Genomic DNA, 7,252 nt, shown 5'->3' on the forward strand with positions numbered 1-7,252 from the left:
GCGGGCGCCAGCGTGCACAACGTCCTTGTTTCCTCTTTGGTGCAAAGGGGGCAAGCGCAGCCGCGGAGTACCGAGGCCTCATGCAAAGGTTGCCATTTTGGTGCAACAAGACAAGGACCATGGACTGCAAGACAGAGGTCACCATGGAGCCTAGAACAGCGTCACCACCAGAACTTTCTGCAGGCGAAGACTAGTTTTGTCTGGATAGCTTGTACTAGCTGTCCCCCTTCAAATTAGCTCGGCATTGTTGGCTCCCTTCCCGCTCGATATTTGGGAAGAGGACCATGACCTCTATAAATAGGACTAGCCACCACAGTGGAGGGGAGGATCGGATGGGAGCTTGAGAGAGACCACCCCCCCACACACAGGCTCGACGAGCACAAGAATGCCTCAACCTCGGGAGGCCGTTCTTCCTTTGTTTTGTTCATCATCAGCCCAAGAGGCAATCCACCACCACCACACTGGAGTATGGTATTACACCACAACGGTGGCCCGAACCAATATAAACCCTGTGTCCTTCTGTGTTGTGAGTTCGTCAGGTTCGTCCACGAGATCCTAACGAGCTAAGGCGTAGATTGGTTGGAGGGACAGACTTCGTGTGCACCCTAGTGTTTGAACCTTAAGAGTTTGCCAGGACCCCATACCCCGACATTTGGCGCGCTAGGTTCGAGAGCTAGCCTAGGGAGGCTGCCCCTGAGGAAGTCTTGGCATCGTCCCCCTCGCGAGGCTTCGCCCCTCGCGAGGGTCTTGAATGGTTGCTGATGAAGATAGGTCGTACCCTCGGCCCGCAGGCCGGCAAGTCCCAGGATGCTGAAAGTAGCCCCCGGGCCCAAGGCGCGCTCGTACTTGGCTTCGCAGTGAAGCCAAGGGTCAAGTGGCAATTTATGGGTCGTGGGCGTCTCTGCTTCCCCACGTTGCCCCGGCAACTACATGACTTCCCCACGGTGTCGTCATTGCTTTCCTTTCGTCTTGCTGTAGATCCCCTTTCTTTCTCCACTCTCCCAAAGACTCCAGATCCATGCTAGCTCCCCTTCGAGCTAGTAATCATTGGCGTTTGGCAAGTCAAAGGCCGCCTCTCTGCTCGCCTGGTACGAGCAGGCCCTGAGCGCGACCAGCGTCTCGGAGAAGAACCTCGCCGCCGCGCTCCTGATGACGACGGGGGGTAGCAACGAGAAGGGAAGGACCGTGGTCCAGGCCGCCTCCGATGGGCCGGAGGATCTAGGGAGCACCTTCTATCCCTTCTTCATGAGTAGTGTCATCGCGGGGCTAGTTCCCCCTTTCTCTGATTTCTTCTTCGCCGTCGTCAGCCACTATAAGCTGCATGCCCTTCATCTTCATCTGAACTCTGCCCTCCTCTTGTCCATCTTTGCCTTCTATTGAGAGGGATTCGTGGGGTTGATGCCGTCTGTGGCGCTGCTTCGCCACTTCTTCTACCTCTGAAACAAGGACGACCACTGCTCGGGGTGTGCCAACTTTGTCACGGCCAATCGCTCCAACGCACTCTCGAAGACCGGGAAGAAGGCCGAGAACTTCAGGAGCAAGTGGGTCCTTGTGGACGCCAAATGCACCCCCGTCAGCCGTTGCTGCCGACGGAGAGGCCCTCGCCCCATGACGCGTGGCTCAGTGTGAAGGTCGCCGATCCCCGGGCGCAGCAGGGGTTGGAGAAGATGGCCGCCGACCTGAAGCCTGACGACCCGAAGGCGGCGAAGTTGACGGGGGCCATGACCCTGCTCCAGACACGCTCGCGCCCCTTGTGGAAGCTCAGCACGTGACCCTGCTCCAGACACGCTCGCGCCCCTTGTGGAAGCTCAGGGATGAGGAGGACGACCTCCGCCTGAGCCCAAGTGCCCTAATGGACGAGGAGCTGGGCGTGACTCTCCGTCAATTGGTTGGGGACAACCAGGGGTATCCGCCGGATACTCCTGTTCCCTTGTACCACCGCCTAGGCGGGGCGAAAATTGTCGCCGCCATGCCCACCTTCGACGAGCATGGTCTTGTGCCTCTGACGCCCTCCTAAGTCCTGGTGGCGACGACTCCGGTGGTGACATCTTTCGATGACTCCGATGAGGAGGAAGAGCGGGACTCGGAGGCAACCCGGGAGGGGGCAGGGAGACTTCCCCTCCGCGCAAGGCCGGCCTCCTTCGCGCCTTGCCTGACGACGAAGACGCTGACGACCATTCAGTGAGTGAGGTCCCGCCCTCTGCTGGGGTCACCATGAGGTCTCTGGTTACCCGCTCGAAGAAGCCACCGGCTGGGGTCCTGACGAAGAGCCAGTCGGTGCTTAACTCCCGAGGCGACGCTCCTGAGATCCGCGTGTCGGCGCCCCAGGCTGTGAAGCCTATGGGCTTCGCGGTCCTAAAGAGGCAGAGGGACTACACCACCGTGGATCAGTAAGTGCCTCGTCCTGATTTCGTTCTTGCTATTGCTGCTGCTTCTGACGGCCTTCCTTGCTCCACCAGGCCAACATCGGCGGCGAAGAAGAAGAAGGAAGGGGCATCCATGCTGTCTGTGACCCAGCAGCCTGCCGTGGTCGTGCCTCCTCCTGCGCGGAAGGATGGCGACGACGCCCATGCCTCTCCAGCTCGGTCCTCCTCGGGAGGCCTGGTGGACCGGCCTCAGGAGAAGGAGATCTCCACCGCCAAGCCGGCTCCAGAGGTACCTACCCCCAGCTCGCCCTCCGATGTTTCAATGGATCATGAGCCACTGGTTCCTTCTTCCGCTATTGCCAGCATGCATGTCGCGGCAGTAACGCTACCTTCTCCTCCTCCCATTATGCCACTGGCCCATGATCCCTCCAACGCACCTGATGTTTTGGGGGAGGCTCTTTCCGCGCTGACCTGTCGGCGGGATGATCTTCAATGTGCCAACTGTCGCTTGGTGGCGGGGCGCCTGGAGCTGATCTCGGGTTGGTTGCACTCCGACGAGTCTGTCAGGGCGGCGTTGGGCCAGGCCGTGGCAGCTTCCGAGGAAGACAAGCGAGCCGCTGACCAAGCTGCTGCTGCCCATGAGGTGGCGTTGAGGCTGCCAAGGAGCGTTGCTGGTCAATGGAAGCCGAGATGGAGACCATGCGCCATGAGCGCGCGGCCGAGGCCCGTGGTCACAGGGTGGAGGAGGAGAAGATGAAAGCCCGAGACGACACTGTCACCCATTGTGGTGCCAAGCTGGAGCAGTCGGTGAGGGCGGAGGCCGCATAACACAACTGCCTGGAGGAGCTGGAGAAGAAGGTGGCACCGGAGAAGGCCCAGCTAGAGACCAAGGCGACGGTTCTTGCAGAGGACCACGCGGCCCTCATATCTCTTGAGGAGAGGTCTCGTGCGCTGCTGCAGGGTATCTAAGAAAAGGGCTTGGAGAAGCCGTTGGTGACCGATCACGATGGCCCTCCCCAGTTGCTCCCTCATCTTGTCGTGGTGCTCGAGGGTGTCGCCGACGGAATCGGTCCCCTAGTGGAGGGGGAAGCCCGCGCGCTCTCCTCGTCCACCTTGACGCGCGTCTTCAGCCATCTCTATCTTCGTGACCCTGACGCCGACCTCGACAAGCTGCTCGAGCCCGTAGAGGAAGGGCGTTGCGCAGCCGCTGCCGAAGCCATGAAGGACCAAGTGGAGGCCCTATTGATGAAGATCCTTGCCATCGACCTCGCAGCTCCAGCTAATGGCGCCTCCGATCCTGCGACCAAGGCCATCGACACGGGTGATGGCAGCGCTGCCGACGAGCGGACACTACCTGGTGATGGCGCCCGAGACTGAAGAGCAGGCCAACTGGCGGGCAATAGTTCTCCTTCCTGCTTTTACTTTCCTGCGAGCTTCCCAACAACACGCGACGTGCCTCGTGGAGTCATTAAAACTTTCGTTTGGTGTTAAGGAACGTTATGTTGTGTAATGATTTGTTTAGGTTCTGCGATTTCCTTCTCATTTGCTTGATGTTCTACGTCGGCAAGTCCCGACCCCACGCATACCTCAGCCGCCGTTGGGCCGTCCGGATCACCAGGACGGAAACCAATGGGTGAGGGGCTACGTGGCCAGTTAGGCTGCTGAGTCACGATTCTCAGGAGTCCCCCTTGACGCGCATATCGCTTGCGGGAAGGAGATGCAGAAATAGGCCTTAGGGTTCTATGTCGGCAGGGCCCAACCCCGCGCATACCTCAGCCGCCGTTGGGCCATCCGGATCACTAGGACAGGACCAAGGGGTGAGGGCCTAAGTGGCCAGTTAGGCTCCTCAATCGCGATGCTCAAGAGTCCCCCTTGACGCGCAGACAGACCTTCATACCTGTCATCGCCGAGGTCCCACTCGGGAGTGGTGCACGACGAATAGGTCCAAGGGACCTGGCAGGGCGGCGTACACTAGGCGAGGCCTGAGCGTAGCCCCCATGCCCACCCCCCTCACGCAACACTCCCGAGGGGGAAGCGTTACGGTGAGGCTGGACACTGAGCCGGGTGCCTCCCTATGGTTGGTACGGCCATGGGGCCGCCCTCAGTTGTTTATCACTAGCGCGGAGCATAGCGCTTCCGCTCTTGCACGGGCATAGCCACTCCTCGACCATGTCGACTGCCAGCACGGAGCATGGTGCTTCCACTACTGCGTGGGTCAGGGCTCCCTCTGAGTGGAGCCCCCCGGGCATGTACAGCCCCGCCCTGACATGTGGCTTGCACGGCAGGGCTAGACGAGGTGTGTCTGGGCACCTGTGAGCCAACACGGGACTCACGAGGCCCTACCTAAAGGCGGGTTGCGCCTGGTCTTGGTTCTTGGTAGCTTCAGCGGTCCTGCAAGATGGTTAGGCAACCTGTGTCGAACGAATTTCCTGAGGCGATCACATGAGAAGGCCATACACCAACGTCCCCAGGAGGTGACGTGAATGGGGCCGGCCCGCCAGACAGAGCTCAGTCGTTGGGTTTATCGACGCTGTAGGGATGGACCCGAGCACAAACACCGTGCCTAGCCTACTCATGCAAGGAATCCTAAAGAAAGACAACTCAAGCAAAGAGGCATGTTAGCTTAGATAGATGGAAGAACGATACATGCCACAGGGACGAACCCATGCGGCCTCGGGATGATGCAGCCCAAGGGGCGCCCCCATCAAAGTAAGCTAGAGATGCAAAAGGATACACGTCGCAGGGACAAGCCCGTGCGACTTGGGGACGATGCTGCCTGAGGGGCGCCCCCAACTGAATGAACTAGAAAGAGTCACCTGATACCGTAGCTAGAGCGGTGTTGGAGTAGCTGAAGATGCACGCCGAAGGGTTGTCCCTCATGAGCCGCCAGGGTCCTGAGACTCAGGAGGACCCGCAGGACGACGTGATGCCTGGCCTCCTGAGCCGCCAGGATGCTCCGCAGGTGGCGTTGGAAGGTGATAGCCACGGTCGGCAAGCTAAATGGCATGCGAACGTAGGTACGAGACGGACCCTCGCACCGTCCAACGCGCGAAGGCCAAAAACGTCCCTGAGATGCGGCCCTGTTGAACCCTGGAATGTAAATGCAGACGGGCAGCCCGCCATCCTCGCCAGGATGGGGAGCTGCGTCGGGTGGTGGGCGGCGGTCGCCGTGTATGGTCCTTGCCTCTTAGAGCTTCTGGATCGCCTTGTTGATGAACTCCTGAGCTCAAGGAGCTCCGCGCCTTGTGCCATCTTGAGGGAAACATGCAGCAAAGCATGCCTCCATGTGGTTCCTGAGCGCCTCCCTCGTGACGTTTCCTAGATCCGAGGCCCTCCAGAAGAGAGCCCCCAAGCCCAAAAACTAAGGAGGGCACCGGGCACGCCTACCTATGCGAGGGGGGAGGCACCCCATTTGCGGGCGCAGGTCCTGAGGTGGTACCACTGGAAACGCCGCTCTCCTCAGTCCTTGGTGGAGTAGTTGCTTCTTCTTCTTGGGGATGGCCTTAGGAGGGTGCAGGGTGCCTTTGTTGTCGGGGTTTTCGACTGCGGTATCCTGGTAGGCTCGCTCGAGGGAGCACACCGCATCTCTTTCTTCACACGGAACCGTGATGACACCGCCGCTCCCTGGCATCTTGAGGACATTGTAGCCATGGTGGGTCACTGCCATAAACTTGGCCAAGGCTGGATATCCAAGGATGGCATTGTACGGCGGGCGGATGTGGGCGACATCGAAGTTGATGAGCTCGGTGTGGTAGATGTCATGTTGGCCGAAGGTGACAGGGAGGCAAACCTTCCTTATCGCAGTGGTGGAGCCGTCCGTCACTCGTGAGAATGGCTTGGTAGGCTGTAACTGGTCGTACGGCACTTGAAGCCCGTCGAATGTCTCGATGGACAGAACATTGAGCCCTGCGCCGCCGTCGATGAGGGTCTTGGTGACTTGGACGTTGCTAATGACGGGTGAGCAGAGCATCTGGAGGGCACCGGCTCACTACAAAAAAATACACTTCCGTGATGATATGTGTTTGTCACAGTAGGTCACGTTTTCTGTCATGCATGTACATCCATGACAAATTTATGAAAGAATCAAGATAGTCATGCATTTGCTGTCGTAGAAGTGTTCCATGACATTACCAAAATTAGCATCACGGAAGTGTCCACTTCCTTGACGATAAATCGCGCGTCACATAAGTGCTTTCGTCAAGGGTGACCAACATGTGGCATCCACCGTAACAGAACTTCGTTAAGCTATCGGGTCCAGTTTTGGATCCGATAACCCGTTGACAGCCCCGACCAATGGGGATTTTCCGCGTGTAAAATCATCATTGGCTGGAGGGAACACGTGTCGGCTCACCGTTGGGACAGATGTCATCCACTCATTGGACCCAAAGGGCCTATGATACGTCGACATGTGGCACGGCCCAACAGAGGCCCATTCCTATGAAAACGCCGACCCGTTTGACATGGTAGAAAGGTGGCGGGCCGGCCCACGGCAAGCCTGTTAACGGCCTATTTGCGTATGGCCCATTTACAGCCCGCTAACCCAGGGCCTGTTTACGGCCTATCCGAATTAGGCCCAGTAGCGTCATCTGGACCGTCCAATATAATTCCAAATCATTTTAACTTCCGGCCCATGTATGGCCCATGATGTCTTTCGGCCCATATGAGGCCCTTAGTAACCCTGGGCCCATTAAAGGCCCGTGGTAAAACTGGCCCGTAATGAACAGTGTATCACTTTATACCCATTAACGGCACATTATGCCATTGGACCGTTTCTAGCCCATGTTATCTTTTGGCCTTCTCAGGGCCCATTTATTCTTGGGCTCATTTCCAGCATTCGTTTACATACGGCCCGTTACAGGCCTTTTCTGCTTGTGGGACAAATTTAC

This window comes from Triticum dicoccoides, chromosome 3A (assembly GCF_002162155.2).
Source record: "Triticum dicoccoides isolate Atlit2015 ecotype Zavitan chromosome 3A, WEW_v2.0, whole genome shotgun sequence".
NCBI classification, from domain to species: domain Eukaryota; kingdom Viridiplantae; phylum Streptophyta; class Magnoliopsida; order Poales; family Poaceae; genus Triticum; species Triticum dicoccoides.